Here is a 17835-nt window from a genome sequence, read left to right as displayed (position 1 = left end):
GGCACTCAGAAGGATCAAGGTGATGTGGTATATCTCTCGGTTAAAGAATGAAACAGAGAGACAGAAACATTCCCTTCATGATCTTTGCTGTGGCCACAACCTAGGGAAATACATTCATACTGAAATTAAATGAATGATATTGTCAGTCCACGGGAATGTTCTGATAATAATTTCTAGAAAAACACAATGTGATTGTATATTCTATACCTATCTTGCATATCTATGATGACTTAGATAATAAATCATTTTGTCCTCATTTTGTATGAGGAAATAATATGAATTTATTCCAAATACATTAGAATAGTGGACCTGGGTAATTGTAGGTCATCAAAAATTGAAACAGATATGTCATTAAATTATAGGAAACAGCTTTCCGTATTGTGTCTTTTGTCAGTCATATTGGTTGAATTTGACATTATATGTTTTATCCCAAATGGTTGCTATTATTTCTACATTGATTTGGCTGGAGGCAGTCTCAGAAAATATGAAATTACTTGTAAATCCATTACTAACCAGACAGTTGGGAAAGGTCATGAATGAGATGGGAAAAAAACGGCCTGCTGCAGGATCCAAACCATAAATATGGGACCTCTCAACAGACACCCTAATATGTAATTGGAGAGAAGACAGCATGATGGAGCTAAAGAAAAAAAATCTTTATTAATGTTGACATTAATTCTGAATTCCTGAATGTGTATCTATCTCTTTCATTCTAAAAGAAAAGAAAATACTACCATAACACTGTAGCTTGTTTCATACTTGTCCAAGCTTATATAAACAACATATTCCCACATTTTTATATGGATGTGTCTTTTTAGATATATTCACAGATGTAATATTTTAAGTCATTATTACAATAAATATTTTTTCTTTCTTTGTTTCCAGGGTACTCAGGCACAACACACAGCCTAAGCTGTTTGTTTTCTTTTAAGTCAGTCTCTGCATTCACTTTGTCACTGTTAAAACACTGATAAAAAAGACAATAGTTTAGATTTATTCAATGAGACCAGGTGGTGTTACAGTTCAGACACAATCCTGTGGCCCAGAAATGTCCTTGTTCCACTGAAGGCTTGCTGTACAGAAAGTAATTCCCTAGCTGGTAAAGTGGGCCACAGCCCTTGTTGTCATGAGTCATGGAGGGTAATAGCCTCTAAATACTGTATTTGAACCCAGGAGAGGCACCGCAGTGTTTTCCAGCTGGTGGAAAACTTGTAAATGTATATAAGCTGATGGCAATAATGTGATGTATTTGGTCATATGCATAAGCTGTATGGTCAGTTCATAAGTGTTACAAATTTAATCTCTAGTTAAAATGGAAGAGATGGTGCCCACTCCTTGGTTTTGATAAGGGGATTTGAAGTCCACAGCATGGATCCTTGTGATGCTGGTGCTCTGTGAACAGTAGACACATACGGACACAGTCAAAAAATCCCACTGGGCTGGTGGATCCTTCAGCCTCTTCTTATGGAGACCTTGATTCTGTTTTCCAAGATTTCCTCAAGCCCTGGGAGTGCAAAAGTGTTACTTTTATTCAATAATAATTGTATAAGAACTTACCTAGATGCAGAAGTCTTTTCTACACTATCAACCCAAATATTCTGCATTGCTGCTATTACGTTCCATTGCTTGATCTTTGTCTCTAACAGTAACTGAGAGTCAGATCCTTAATCTGATATCAGTGTGCTTCCTGAATCACATCTGCTGAAAAACACAATTAGAAGAGGGGGGAAAAAAGTAAAAATACGAGGAAATTAGTGTTTCTTATAATTCTTTAAATTGTGTGCAAATATTAAGTTGTGGCTCTTCTGTAAAGGTGTCTGAAACTGACTAGAGGAAAGCACTCTTCACAAAAATGCTGAAGGACTATAAAGTCTAGGCTAAGAACTTCAAGTCTCCTGTGTAGTGTCCTTACTCAAAGGAAGTGGAAGTTTCTTGAAGTTGTCATTTGCCATTTTTCACATTGCATCTCACTGCTTGATATCTCAGATAAGGAGTGGGCCAAACTGGAAGTAAAAATCAAAGCAGTTCTAAACAGATCTGACATTTTGTCCAGCATTCATCGTTTTCATCTGCAGGCTTTGTGTTTAATAAAACTGTAGATTAAAGGCTGCAGACTACTGTTTCCAGCAGGCAGTGTGCCATAAAATTTGAAAATGTTATGGAGACATACTACAATATCACGATGATGTTGCAAGAAGATTTCCGCATCATTTTTCTGGCAGGAAGAGAGCTACTATGAGCTGTTTGTGTAAAATCCGGCACTCTAACGTATCCGTATGGCTCTGTACAAACCAACTCTACTCTTGTAAACCTAGCTCAGATGTAGCTGGTCTTTGTGGTCTGGTTCCTGAATGTGGTACACACACTGTGTCACTGCCAGGAACACATCTCAGCAATTGTCTCAGCTTTTCTGTGCTCTGGGCACAAAGGTGGCTTGAAGGAACCACAGATCTGAGCAGAAAAATGCTTCTGTACTTTATAAATGCATGGCCAATCTCAAATGAGATTCTTTTGGAGATCTGCCAACAGGGAGAGAGCTGATTTGTAATTCTGCATGGACAAGGGCAGTGGCGTACAATAATCTCATGGGTGAATTCCTACTCTGTGTTTCTACCACTCCCCTGACTCATCCGAGCATCCCATTATTTCATGACCATTAGTGAGTGTGACTTCTAACAGCTGTGATATCAGGGAAGAAGTGTTATCCATGTCTTATGCATGGGGACTGAGACACTGTTTTGCACTATGTCTAACTGAGATGTGATGCCATCCATGTGTTGACCGATATTCAGACATATAATTGAGTATATGCCTATATTAATGAAGCTAATTAAAATACTTAGCTTTTTATTTATCAATACTGATCATTATTTAATTGTAGCAAACAGTGTCAGATCCCCTTCCACCACGTCTCTCAGCTGCTCATCTCATAAGAAAAACAATACCGTGGCTATTTTGTGTAAACTGTGGAACATTTTTTAGAATAAGCATGTTCAAATCACCAGTAACCTCAGTGGTGATTAAGCAGAGCACTACATTATACATTATACATTATACATTATACATTATACATTATACATTATACATTATAACTGCATCATCTAAGATTACTGAGCCTTTCTTTAAAGAGATTATTTTTGTTTATGAAAAAACATTGCAAGACACCCCTTACCTTATACACTAACATCCTGTGAATCAAATTGGGACTGCAGATATAGCCATTGAATATTCACTCTGTCTCAGGGTAGGTGTATCATAATATATGAAGGAAAGAAATATGAAGGTGAAAATTACAAGGTAAGCTTCCTTTAGAAGGTAAAACTCTCGTGACTGAAAAAAGAAGAAAAATATATTTAGTAGGATGTTTCTGTGTTTCATGCACCAACAAAGTACTGCAAATAATAATAAAAAACATCATTTCCTTATGCTCGTAAATGTTCCCTCTGAAGTATGACAATAAGCACTGTTAATATGTATTGTAATTCCTTGCCTGTGGTTTTTCTCAAAGATGATCTTAATGAAAACTGAGTAGTTTATTTAACAGACAAACATCAAATATTAGTTCAGGAGAATTCTCTAGGCCCTGTGTGCATACCTGTGTGAATTTAATCATTGTCTTCAAACAATATTTCTCTGTGTGTTTGGCTCAGATAAACAGGTTTCTGTCTTTGGCTACATTAGAGATACCAATCTCAATTTAATGGGAAAATACTAAAAAATAATGTTGTTCTGGTGTAGCTAATTGAAATTAATAGAAAACTATAAAAAAAGTTGGGCTAGCTTATTTTTTGTTCCTGTTTTGTTTACTTCAAGAAACAGGACACATTCAGTACCTTTTTCGTGCTTGGAGTGCTGCTTTATTCCATGGTTCAGGTGAAGGTAGCGTTTTTACCTCCATGTATACAGCTAATGGGAAACAAATGACGTGCCCATCAGGCCCTGTAATTGAAGTTAGAAGCCCAAGGAACCTTCATAGGGGAAGATAATCTCCCTCATCTTCTTTCCTTCCCATGCACTTCTTCCTATGTCAACTATTTTACTTTCTCTGGATCACATGGCAAAGGTGTAAGTGAACCCCTGGGTGATCTGTTCTGCAGACAGACAGTCACATCTTGCTGTGCAAAACCACTAGCTTGTTTGGGCTTAAGTGGAGATTTGAGGCTTCCTATAAAACTTTCTCCTGATGCCCAATACCTCTTTCTTACAGTATAATTGAGGAAATAACTTGAAAACATGTAAATGGAAATTGCAGACTGCTGTCTCCACAACATTCTGCATTTCTGCATATTATTTCCTTAGTTTTTATCATCCTTTTTCCAAACCAGACATCTCTGTGGGACTCCTTTGAAGTCAGACCCCACTGTAGAAGATCATGCGGCCTCACAGTGAGAGTGTCCCACCAATAGCAAGAGGAATCTTCTCCTGTTACTTACCACAATGAAGAAGTGGAAACAAGGCAATAGGCCACCTAGTAAACCCCTTGATAATGATACATGAGTGTAGGAGAGCTGCCAGAACTTGCTGAGGGAGGAGAACAAAGAATATATACATATAAATATAAATATTTGTATATCCTGTATACAAGACACTCCATGCAGCTTTATGTTCCATCATAAAACTAATTCCATAGACATAACTGTTAACAGTATTCAAAACTTAAAATTTATGAATATGCTTAGAATCCAACACCTGTGACACACCAGTTTTCCAAAGTTATCTGTAGTTTTCTGCAGTTTTCCTGAGTTATGTGATGCTGATTGTCTTCATGTTGGAAAACATTTTCCTGGATTGCAACTTAACATCCACTATCAAGAATCTAAATGTTTTCCTTCACCATGCCTTATCCAGATATGAGGGAGTCGTCATTAAGAGAGACTTACTGATCAGGTGTGCATTACTGCTCTGAGGCACTGTTTCCCTTAATGTTTTTATTACAGAGTGGGCTTATGACATAGCCGGGATCAAATGGATATTTAACAGCAGTCTAACTCCTAGCTGCAATTTTTGTTATGTCAGGACCTCAGTCAAAATCTTGTGAGAAAACTCCAGCTAAAGTGTCAGATATGTCAAGAAGGGGCAAGAGGGAGGTGTAAAGTCAGAACTGCAGGGGAAGAGCTCACGAACCCTTTAATATGAATGCTGGGCTCCAATACTCTGTGCTACTTTTAATGTTTTATAATTGTGCTCCCATCAGCTTGAGTTTTTGGTGGTGTTACAGTTTCCTTGAGGTGAGAAGTGTTGTTCAGATGAACCTTGGAGTTCAGCTCAAAATACAACGAAAATAAAGGAGGCAATGCCAGAAAGCAGCTGTGTACAGCTGTGTGTGAGACCAGCAGGAGATAGAAGAGATGATACATTTTTGGCCATTGAACTTCAGGTGCATTTCTCATCATTTCTCATTCTTTTGGACATTATCAGAAATCCCAGCAAAAGGCTCATGCCCAATTTTTAAGTGTTTATTTCTTCTCTATTGAAGTTGGCCAAACAGCTTAAGAAAGGGTTTGGAAATAGGCTAGAAATTTGATGCTTAAACCCATCTGTCAATAAGAACACCTTGAAGGCATTCATAGGTATAAACTCTTCTTGATTTTTACTGTGAGTGATTGTAATGGAAAGTCATAGCGGGAAAGCTTCAAGTTGCAAAGCAGAAATACCATTGTGATTGCTGTGTGAACAATTGCACAACGTGCAAAATGAGTATCCCATAAAGGAAGGGAAAGGTTTTCAAGTATTTGCTCAGTACTTTCAAGTCCCATATTGAGCTCAAGATATAAGCATGAAATGAACAAAATGAAATCACCTTCAAAAAGAGGAAAAATATTTCCAAAATTTTCCAGAATTTCCTCATTGCACTATACTTCACACAACAATATTTTAGACCAGCACTGCAAGTAAAAGGAATGAGACAAATATAAGTTGGGGTTTTTTTTAAAAAATTGGATACACAAAGTTTTAATTTTAATCCATGAGTAGGCCTCCAAATGACATTACTTGCAGAGAACTGCAAAACTCATGAGAGATCAATTCAGTTCAGGCCAAGACTATATCAATCAAATATTTATATTATGGTCAGAATGCAATCCCCACTGTCTTTTTCTTATTCACTCTCCAATTCTCAATTAATTGAGTTGTTGTTTTCATACCAGTATGAGATGCTAGAAATAATTTCAGAAGGAAATATCTATGGGGTGAGTACACTGAAGTCCCAATAAAAATCTGGAAGAAAATAGTAAGTAAATATGTCCTTAAAAACACTGAAGAACAAGACCTCCATCTTAAATTTTCATCCATATTAGTTGACATGTACTTAATGTTGTGAATCACTTTAGAAACATTTTTCCCTTGGTTCTGGCCCCAAGGTTGAATGATTCAGCCTACAGTAATTTACATTTCACTGTCAAATGCAGCAAAACTGAAGATGGCTGTTCCTTTCTTTGTTAATTCACATTTTACATATTTTAGTTTGTCTTTGAAGTGACTCTTTTTGGAAACCATTCATTCTTCCGTCCTTTCATATATCAGGGTTGTCAGAAGTACTGTATAATAATTCACATAAAGAACTCAGTTTAAACAATCTCGTGGTTATGAAGTGCTGCTGAAGAGGAAACCTTCCCTTCTGACTCCGGATCCACACTGTGGACATGTCCTCTCACAAATCCTGGGCTCCTGCTCAGGGTTAGTTCATGGGAAATCTTTTGTTGGGGTCCATGCCTCTCCTGTCAACACAGCTCTGCAAGGCAAGCCTGGTGGCCCCTCTGTCTGCCTGCCATGGAGAGCAGGTGTTGGCAGCTCACCCCATAAACCTCTGCAGAGACCTTGCTTTGTTTTCTGTCTTTATGTGAGAAGAGTTTAGGCTAACGAGCCACTTCGTAAGACCCTGGCCAAATCCCCCTTCTAAAGGCTCACTACCGTCTGGTTCATAAACACTAATCTATACCAGACCTGCTCTTACTCATTGCATAAAAGAGAAAGGGGGAAAAGAAACTACCCTCTTTCAGTCGTTGCCCTCACCCTATGGTCCCACTCTGACATGTTCCACCTGTACTAGTTATTTCTCAGCTTTGGGCTGTTGGTAATGGAGATCCGGGACACTGGCAAGATCCTCATTGCACATTGACTAAAAAGTTTCCCATGGTAGCAATTGAAAGTGTTTCTGAGCAGGACAGGGTGAACAGTGCCATTGATGCAGAGGGAGAAATGCAAACCCCCTTCCTGAACCTTTCCAGCCACAGCCAACAGCCACAGGCTATTGATTGTAGTGCAATTTTATACGTTTGTAAGACTGGGTCAATAGTTAAGGCTCCAGCCTACAGAGTGATGCAAACACAGAGCCCAATTGCCAGATCTTTTTAATGAACACACAAAGAGACTGAAGGTTGATCTGGTGGTGGGATCATACAGTCACCTTATGAACAGAAGTCGTCCCCAGGACAGATGTAATCCAAGTGCTGTCACAAGCTTCAACAAGATAAATCCCAGCAGTTGCTTCCCCACAGTGTCACAGCTCATGTGCCACTTCCTTTGCAGTAGCTGTTTGAAAGGGTTAAATGAACCATATTCTTCGCAGTGAAGTAGCTGAACTATACCTGCTCTTTGTGATACGTGAGAAAACCCAGTGCCCCTCATACAGCATAAGGAACCACCTTTCCCTTCTCCTTGAGCTGTGTGTATCCAGGGCACAAGGAGAGCTGACTAAGCGTTTCGGTCTGGATGCCTTTTGCTCTCTGCTGGCAACCCGCGGGAACAGCAGCATCTCTGCCTTCAGTATTCACCAAAAAGGACCTTCCCACTGATGTGAAACACTGCCAGTTTATATTTTTGACCGACTCAGAGTAACATGCTAATGCATTGTATGTATTCTTTGCCTCTGTGTATGAACTCATGCTGAAAGGTTACATTTTGAAGCAAAAAAAGTTAACATGTGTGGTGAAAAAGTACTGTCCTTGAGTGGCTGTGTATATGTATGTATGCCTTGTAATTTAATGTAAAATTTAAGGTAATTAATTGTAAGGGAAGAAAATACTTTGGAAAATTCTGTCTGCATTAAAGTAGTCAGTTGGGAGTAACAGATTCCTCCTCAGAGAGGAATGGTCACTGTCCCAAATTGTTTTTTCTGTTACATTTCCTTTTTTTTTTTTTTTGTCCTATTGCAACTGGAAGTAAGAATTGTCCTTCATCCTCTATTTATTGTGATTAATTCTCTGGTTGACTCAATAATCAGCTAGAAACACGAGCTCTTTTATGCAGCGAAAGCATTTACTAACAGAAAGAGAAGATCTTGAGGTCAGGTGGATCTGTTAATATGTGACCACCCAAATGTAAAAATGAAAAAAAATTCCTTGTAATAATGAAACTAAAAGCCTAAGGTTTGTGCTGACAGATGAACAGGAACAGATGAAACAATTACCTTTCCCACAGCTGTAGTTCAACACCTGGTAATGAGATGTGTGAACACAGCTACAACCTCCACCCCACAGTTTAGATTCAGCTTCTGGGCAGGGCTGTAGCTCCCAAACACCAGGCAAGAATAAGGGGTGATTGAGTTTAACATGGGAAGAAAATTGCAAGCAGGGACATTTAGTCATAAAGGAAATGAATCATTGGGGTAAGAAAAAAAATTGGTGGGCCTTAGCAAAGGACATAGCCACATCAAAAACATTGTGCATCTGCTTGGCAGAAAAACCCTGACCTCACTACACCTACAAACCACAAGGGTAAGAAGGCATTTCCCTGAATTCACCTGGAGTCTGTGCTATATCTTCAACAGCTTCTCTGGGTACCTCACACTGACTCCTGGTCAGATGACGCATTGTGCGATTTCTTCATCACCCTCACCCTTTGTCAGCCCATCTTGGCTGCCAGGTAGGACATAATGATTCTGTGGTATTTGAAGTGGCTCTTATTACCTAAAGTGAAGCATTGCTGAACATCCAAGTGGATGGCAGAGCAAAATCAGTTTCTCATGGATTCCTAGTTTTGAAGTCTGGAAGACAACATCAGACAGGATCTAGAGCACATGGTATTGACTGTCACCCACCTATAAGGCAGACACACCTGGCATATATCAGGGACTGAGACAGGTGATAAAATCCATTCTCTTCTCCCTTCCATATGAAGATCTGTGGATCAAAAGAACTATCTTCAGCAGAAAATCATACACTTGTACTTCACTTTCTGCTGACAAAACATTTCAGTAAACAGACATGAAATCAGCTACACCACAGTAGGACAAGGAAATGAGGAAGGAGAAAAGGGCTGACTGCCAGAGTGGGAAAGATCACTTTTTCCCCAGTAATGAAAGAAAAGACTCAGCAGAGAAGTGTGATTGGTCTTACCTTCCCCTGCTTTTCAACATGCAGAGTTTCAACACAAAACATGGAGAGTAGGTAAGCAAATCCAGTGCTCAGTGGTAGTTTTCTAGAGGTATTTTAGAGGGTCTAGTCCCAAAGGGTACAGGCCTCCCTGGAGATGCTATGTCACAGTGGCCAACTTTGAAGCAAATGTTCTGGGTACCCTCATACTCAAAGGCTCGTTAGGTGCTCATATCTGAACATCTGGCTTTCAATTTAGGAATGAACCATAGCTTTCATGTCCAGAACCAAACATCCTGAGGTAGTTGGTGTGATCCTGAAGACCTTGCTTAGGTCAAAGATATTGTGGGATATTGCACACAAAATGTGGTTCAGTGAGAACTTCTAAGGACAGGGAACCTGGACTGTTTAGGTCACAGTGTGTGCTTCTACCACATCCCCACCTGCAATCACGATACACAAGTCCCAACTGCCTGGTTCTGCTGCCCTGGTAATCCTCCAGGGATTATAATAATCTGCTAGGATTATTGAGGTAGAGAGGGTGGCCAGCTGAGATATTGCTGGGGATGACCAATTAAAATGGCAAATGCTTTTGGGTGGAGTAGATCCTGGAAGTGGATATTTTCTGTGTAGGGAGACATCAACACACTATTCCCCATCATGTCTTCACCTGTGGTCAGGTTTTCCACATCTGTGGCTTGTTCAAACATCTGAACACCATTGCACAGCAAACTCTACAGATCAAAATTGAGGGAATTTTTTCCCCTGCGGTTCCTAACATCCTCCTTTCATTTAATTTCATTGCTTCCCTGGAGCTATTAAAATGTTTCAAGAAAAACTGTAGTAAAGAGTAAAGTTTTCCAGTTACAGCACCTGATTAACAAGGAAACAGGCAACTTTCTCCTTCAAACAGAAGCATGGGCTCATTCTTGAAAAGCAGACAGGTATTTTTGCAGTCCTGCCTGGCACACTGCCAAAGGGCTGCAGTTTCTGAAAATGAGTGCACATCATGCTCTGAACACTAGTGACTGTGCATCACATCTGAGTATGCATCAGGAAAAGCTCTGAAAATATATGTCCCCATTATTGCTGTAACGGAACACCATGAAACTACACCAGAGAGCAAATAAAACAGTCATCAACATCCAGCATAAACTGAAAGTCACACACACTGAACATGCTAATTGATACAAGTTTTTAACAATGTTCTGTATATGTAGTACTTCGGAATTATCTTCAGGGCATTGTGTTGGTCAAATATAGGGAAATATCAGAAAATATAACCATTTCTGGAGCACATGCAGAAAGCTGGCACTGTCAGTGCTGACAGATATGTTCTTTAGGGCAAATTAGAGTTATATTTCCCTTTTAAGTAAGAAGGTCAGTTTGACAGTGGCCCTCCAGTTACTTGCTATGGGTGCCTTTCCCAGTCTTCAAGATGACAAACTAAATTGTCTGTGCCTATTTCTTCTTTCACTTTCATTGTTGTTAAATCCTTAACCACAGTGTGAAGTATCACAACCTGCTTCACTTCACACTGCTTCTTAATATCTCTGGGGTACCATTAAGGTGACAGCTCGAGCTGAAGGAGTTGTTAGCATCCTTCATTGAATAGAAGCACTGAAATAGCAACAGGAATGGAGAAAAATGGAGCGGACACAGTTATCACAGTAATATCTTTTTTGGGACCTGATTCTCGTGTTTCTCTGCTACAGACTAGAGAGTCAATGGAATCACAGAATCACAGAATATGCTGAGTTGGAAGGGACCCATAGGGGTCATCGAGTCCAACTGCTAGCCCTGCACAGGACCCTCCCCAGGAATCACACCAAATGCCTGAGAGTATTGTCCAAATGCTTCTTGAACTCTGTCAGGCTTAGTGCTCTGACCACTTCCCTGGGGAGTCTGTTCCAGTGCCCAACCACCCTCTGGGTGAAGAATCTCTTTCTAATATCCAATCTAAACCTCCCCTGACACAACTTCAGGCCATTCCTTTGGGTCGTCACTGGTCACCACAGAGAAGAGATCAGTGTCTACTCCTCATGTTCCCCTCATGAGGAAGTTGTAGATCGTGATGAGGTCTCCCCTCTGTCTCCTTCAGGCTGAGCAGACCAAGTGACCTCAGCTGCTTCTCATACGGCTTCCCCTCAAGGCCCTTCACCATCTTCATTGTCCTCCTTTGGACAATCTCTGATAACTTAGTGTCTTTTTTATATTGCAGTGACCAAAACTGTCAGGCCCTTTGATAAGGAAAATGGAGGAGCTTTGCCTTCTGCATAGGATCAAACCTCTCACTCATGCAAGGAATTGCTACAGCTGAAGTATTTACCAGTAGCTGCTTACAGCATATTGTTTTAAAAGATAGTCCTTTCATTGAAAAATTCAGCCTTAAATTGTCAGATGGGTCTCATTTGAAAAGAGAGGAGAAGCAAAGAGGAAAGAACTAAGTAATAACTGGCCCCTTTGTGTCAGAAGTGCTCAATTGTTGTATTTGACACTTCATCTCAGCAAAACTAACCTGATTTGATACTTCATCTAAGTGACATTAAATGGATCTTAAAAAAAACCCAAAACCAAAAAACCCCAAACAAAATGAAGCAAAAGAGTTAAACAGTTTCACAACGAGAGAAAACTTTTCATTCCAGATTACAGAAAACATTAAAGCTTGAGCCAAAACACATTTTTCTACTTTGTTCATTTCGATATAAAACTTGGACAAATTTAGTTTAGGTTTGTCCCAAACCAAATTTCTTTTCCCTCTAAACAACCCATTACTTACTGACTTCAACTAATCATGTTGATTTCCTTTTAACAGAAAGGCCAAATTATATATTTTCTGGTCAGTTCTCAAGTGATAGTAGGCAATGGTGAAGGGAGAAGAAGAGGGTCCTGCAGGACACTTTGAACCAATTCATTTACGTTTGTAATACAATCCAAGGTGCCATTAGACCACCCACAAGCAGATAAAAAGCAATATGTTAGGGGAGGTATTGAACAAGATTTTTTTATTAAATAACATGGTTAGGTCACACAGATGTTTCTTCTATAATACCAGTTTTAAATTTCTATTTCTTTCTGTAAGTATTACAGTGTTGATTCTCTCAGTAATAATAACAGTCCCTACAGAAGAGATGATTCTCTGTACCTCTTTTTGGGAAGCTATAGTTTCAACCACCTAGAAATGGTTCTTCATCTCTAAAGTTGAAAGTTCATCTCCCTGCCAGTCTGAAAGTTATTCAGTAATGAATGAATAAAGTTTCTATAATTGACCCACTGAATTCATACTGGAAAATGTGCAATGGAGAGAAAGACGATGCTTTCATGTGAGATTCAGGGTCTGTAACTTTCTGTTCAAGCTGGAATGATATTGTAAACTGCTGGAATGATCCTGGAAACTGGTGGAAATTTGGACACAGATCAAACAAAAAGTTGTTTTCAGGGCACCAAACAGGTATGAGATTTGTTGGAAAGTTTGGGAAGTTTCCTGTTTTACTTGACTCTGTTAACCCATGGCCACTGCAGAGCAAGTAGAAATCTGACAAAGTCAGCTGTGGCTGACTTACAGGACACAGAAAGGGTTGCAGCTTAGTAATACCTAATTAAAAGAAGATGTGGCAGCATTTTAATGTGCACAATTATTTATACATCTTATCTCCCCTGTACGGGAAAGAATTTAATTTTCACAATCAGTGTTTTCTGAACAAAAATGGACTTAAGCCTGTTTTACTATCCATGAAGCAGGGCTGAAACCTCTGTTTATCTAAACTGTGTATCAAGTAGAGGCATCTTTTTAGCCTACCTATTATTTTACAATCACCATAAGCATTTTGGATACCTTACAACTTTTTTACTTTTGTTTTATAGAAAAAAAAAGTTAAGGAAGAGTTTAGGGAGCTATACAAAAGGTTTGGATGCAAGAGTGTGGTGGGCATAGCTGCGGCCCCTCTGAGGTCATCTTGGGGGCTTTTTGTATTCATAATCACTTCCTACTGTGCCTGCAGGAACTCTGTCAGCCAGTGCTGGGCATTCAGTGGGTGAACAGGCCATGACTCCACTTCCTCTGGCGTTCCCTTGGGATGGCAGGATGTTCCCAGAATGCTCCACGGCAGCTGGCAGAGGGCAGGACAGATGTTTTGCACAAACCGCTGCCTGCATCTGTCTTTCATTCACTCAGTGTCTTTGTCACCAGAAGCCTTTCGTCATTCCTGTTTTTGTCAACCCTCTGCAACCAATTTGTGGTGAATGGTTAGGATAATGAGAGTTGGAGAGGTTATCTACTTCGAAACAATGATCTGTGGTGCTCTCTAGCTCACAACCCATCTCCTCTATCTCCTGGAGTATGAAGAGAAGTGGATTTCTGCTGATACAAGAAGATCTGCCCAATGAGGTGACTTACATTTATAGTAATCACATTTACAGAGTGAGTGGCATTTAAATACCAGTCAGTCTTCCGGGCAAGTATCTCAGTGAGCTCAGAAACACAGGCAAGCTGCAAAAAATATCATAAGCACATTTAAATGGGTGACTCAACTGAGTCCTGTGCAGGTGACACCCAGCAGCTCTTTCCTACTGGTATCTGGACTGTCTGATTTTAAAATATCTTATAAAAACTTCACTTCATTGACTTCAGACTTTGTGCTATCGGTCTGCTGGGTCAAGCAAAAACAGTGTTCTGCCGCTTACTGGGAACCACTCTTTCTGTAGCTTTGTAGTCTTGCCCATATGTTACATACCACTCTTGTATTTAATATTAATATCAAGTATTTACAATATCTTGGTCCATAACTTATAGAAATGTATATGTTTACCACAAACATTAACCATGTTTCCCAACTCATGAAAAGCAATCAGTGTTCCAGACATTGCCTAGTTCCTGGCCAGAGGATTTTGCTTTCTGAGGAGAAAAAAGAGGGGGAATTCATCTAAATTGTGGATGCCATTAGTGAAGGTCTCTATTTCTGGTTTAGTCACCTTAGATTCCCTTTGTAACCTGGGAAGATCATGGATACAGTCACCACAATTTGGACTCAATAGATTCATCTGATCATGAAATGACCATTGGCCTTTGCACACTGCTGCAGGCTGGATTGATGGGCTGAGGCCAACAGCACAAGGTTCAACAAGGCCAAAGTACCAGCACTATAGGCTTGGGACAGAGTGGCTGGAAAAATGTCTGTCAGAAAAGGACCTGGGAGTGCTGCTTGACAGAGGTGAATAGGATCCAGCAGTGTGCCCAGGTGGCCAAGAAGGCCAATGGCATCCTGACCTTTATCAGAAATAGTGTGGTCAGCAGGACCAGGGCAGTGATTGTCCCCCTGTACTCGGCGCTGGTGAGGCCACACCTTGAGTACTGTGCCCAGTTTTGGGCCTCTCGCTACAGGAAAGACATTGATGGGCTGGAGCATGTCCAGAGAAGGGCACAGGAGCTGGTAAAGGCTCTGGAGCACAAGTCCTGTGAGGATTGGCTGAGGGAGCTGGGGTTGCATAGCCTGGGGAAGAGGAGGCTCAGGGTGACCTTATTGCTCTCTATAACTACCTGAAAGGAGGTTGTAGCCAGGTGTGGATCAGCCTCTTCCCCCTGGCAATTAGCAATAGGATGAGAGGACAAAGCATCAAACTGTGCCAGGTGAGGTTCAGGTTGGGGATCAGAAAGAATTTCTTCATGGAAAGGGTTATCAAGAATTGGAAGGGACTGCTCAGGGAGATGGCTCAGGGAGGTGGAGTCATCATCCCTAGAGAAGTTCAACAAATGACTGGACATGGCACTTGTGCTATAGTCTAGTGGTCAAGGCAGCGATTGGTCAAAGGTTGGACTGATGATCTTGGAGGACTTTTCCAGCCTAAATGCTTCTATTATTCTGATTCTTTGATTGGACTGGGTGGACCTACATTGTCTGGAGAGTGAGTCATGACAACTAGTTCACAAGTAGACACCCAAAACTGAGCAATATGGTTCCAGTTTCCAGTTCCTGTCTAGAACTTTAGTTATTATTGAGATCAGCATAATTAAAAATGATGTATTTGGATACTGTTCTATGCATGTCTGAGGAGCTGGGCCTTTATTTTTAACTTCATGCACAGGATAGCTCCACTGTGAGACTGACTCACATATATATAGAAAGGTTATGTGTCTGTGTAGAAGAGGGTACCGGGTAAAGTTCTTACTACACAATGACTACTTTTTCTTCTTGAGAAAACCAGTATGAATGGGTGAATGTTGAGATTTTTAGATTATGTTACTGTATCAACTTTGTCCTATGTGCTACACAATTTGGTTAAGATAGGAGGAAAATGGCTTTATTCTGCTAATTTCTCAAGCACTTGCTACAAATGTGTCAAAATCATTAAAATTCATCAAATAGTTAGAGAAGGGTATCGGTTTTCACTCCACATTATCAGTACAAAAGTTCTTGGTGAATGTTAATTTTCTTATTCCTACATACTCAAAAGGAGCTCTATTGGTTTTGATTACAATATCCAAATGAGGAAAATAATAAGGAAAGAAAGAAAAAACATAAAACAAAAGTGCAGCTGGTACCAATTTCAGAACCAGGGAAAATGTACATCTGAACTTTGGGGAGCAATTAGTTTTGAAACAAAATCTGCCTCTGAACTTGTCTGACCTCCCTCTAAATATCTTGCTATCCTTATAGCAATGCTTTATTTACCTGCTGAACATACTGCTATATGTATTTTATTTTTACCTGTGGCTAGTATGTTCTGTCCTGTCTCCTATCTTGGTTATGATCTACAGATGTCAAATGCTCCTTTGAGACTAAGTAATTTGCAATAATGCTTCAAATTGGACAACTTTGACTTCTTCATGAACCTTTCAATTTACCTTACAAATGCCAGGGTGTATGCTGTTCCCTAGTTTTGAGAGCATTAGAGTAGGTACAATCTATGTGTTCAGGGTATTTCTTTGGCATCTGATCATTGCTCTTTCTCATTTCTACCTCCTTTTTGTTCCTCTTGACCTTTGCGATATGCAAATATCACACATGCACCAGAGAAAACAAGCACAGAAAGACAGTGAGGTAGTGGCGTCCTTGTGGATGCTCCTATACAGATTCAGCAGCTTTAACGTCTCTTGGGTTTGCAGCAGTTTGATTTTAGTGGCAGCCTTGCTTTCAGGTCCTGACTCTCCTGTCACTGGGAAGCTAACTATCTCCATATGTTCAGGCACTTCCTGAGATGGAGTTAGGCGGTGCTTGATCATGAGTGAGAGTCTGGCATCCAGCTCAAAGAAGCTCTTTGTTTAAAACCCATTTATTGGTAGAGAACACCAAGCACCCCTTCCTCCTTATCAATGGAGAGATTTAAATGCTCACAACATTTAGCATGAGGTATTGCCTCCCCCTATCCCACTTTGGAATTAAATGACTGTTAAAGGACCAAATGGAAAAGCAACAGCAAGTTATTGGTCTCAGTAGTGTTAAAGCGAGATATGGTTCCCCACACAGGAAATGTCACATTTGATACAAAACAACTTTCAGACTAAATTTCAGAGTTGCCAAATCATTTGAAGCGATGCGTGTTTCATACATGTATCTACCACCCTAAATCAGTGCCAGACAGATAAGGGAGGCATAATTCTGAATGCAGATGAGCTATAAACAGACACCAAGGGCGGAAGGAGTGTTACAGCTGAGTTGCGGTGACTTAGTCTATCTGTTTCCCACAGGTTACCAGAATTCAATATTAAAGTAGAAATAAAAACTGCGATCTTGCTTATTCTCCTTGGACAGAGCTAAGGAGTAGAGAGAGAGACATATCTTGATCCACCCTACCATAATGTCTGACACAGTATAGGCTAGCAATAATTTGTATTCCACCCACTAGATGAATAAAAAAAGAAGGAAGTCTGACTCAGAGACATGTCACTGTGTCAACAAACTTCAGTAGTAATGCGTCTCATGTATGTCATGTCTATGACTTGAGTCATGACCCAATCCAAAGACGTTCAGTGTGCTATAAATACTGAAGGTGATTTTGAAGTGTTGGGAAAATTACAAAAATTGCTATAAGCCAGTAAGGGTTAAAAATTCACAATCACAGTGCGATAGAAGAGAAAAATTGTTCAAATAATAAAAGCAAAATGGGATAGTGCACTCCAAAAATGAACAGTGAAAATATTAATTAGTGTAAATATTTCCCTTGTTTCTTTCTTTTGTGAGGTACAGAAAGGTATTAAGGGACTCTCTGGGCAACCGGTTCCAGTGCTCCATCACCCTCACAGTGAAGGTGTTATCCTTGGATTTGGGAAGAAGTACAGTTAAAGGAACTAAGAAAAGTTAGAAGTGCAATTATCCAGGAACTGCATAACTGCACTGAAAAAAAAATTAAAAATCATCCCACATCTGTAAAGAACTTGCTACAATGCAAGAAAATCATCATGAGCAGGGGATTCACATTTCAGTAATTATGTAATTCACACTTAAACAATTTGTACCAGTTTTCATGCCAGTCCTATGAAAACTCAAACGAACAAACAAACATATATTTTCAAGCTCCCTCAAGAGAC

Source organism: Neopelma chrysocephalum, unplaced genomic scaffold (assembly GCF_003984885.1).
Source record: "Neopelma chrysocephalum unplaced genomic scaffold, ASM398488v2 Primary Assembly neopelma1_66, whole genome shotgun sequence".
In the NCBI taxonomy this organism is placed as follows: domain Eukaryota; kingdom Metazoa; phylum Chordata; class Aves; order Passeriformes; family Pipridae; genus Neopelma; species Neopelma chrysocephalum.
Note: the sequence above shows the minus strand (reverse complement) of the source record.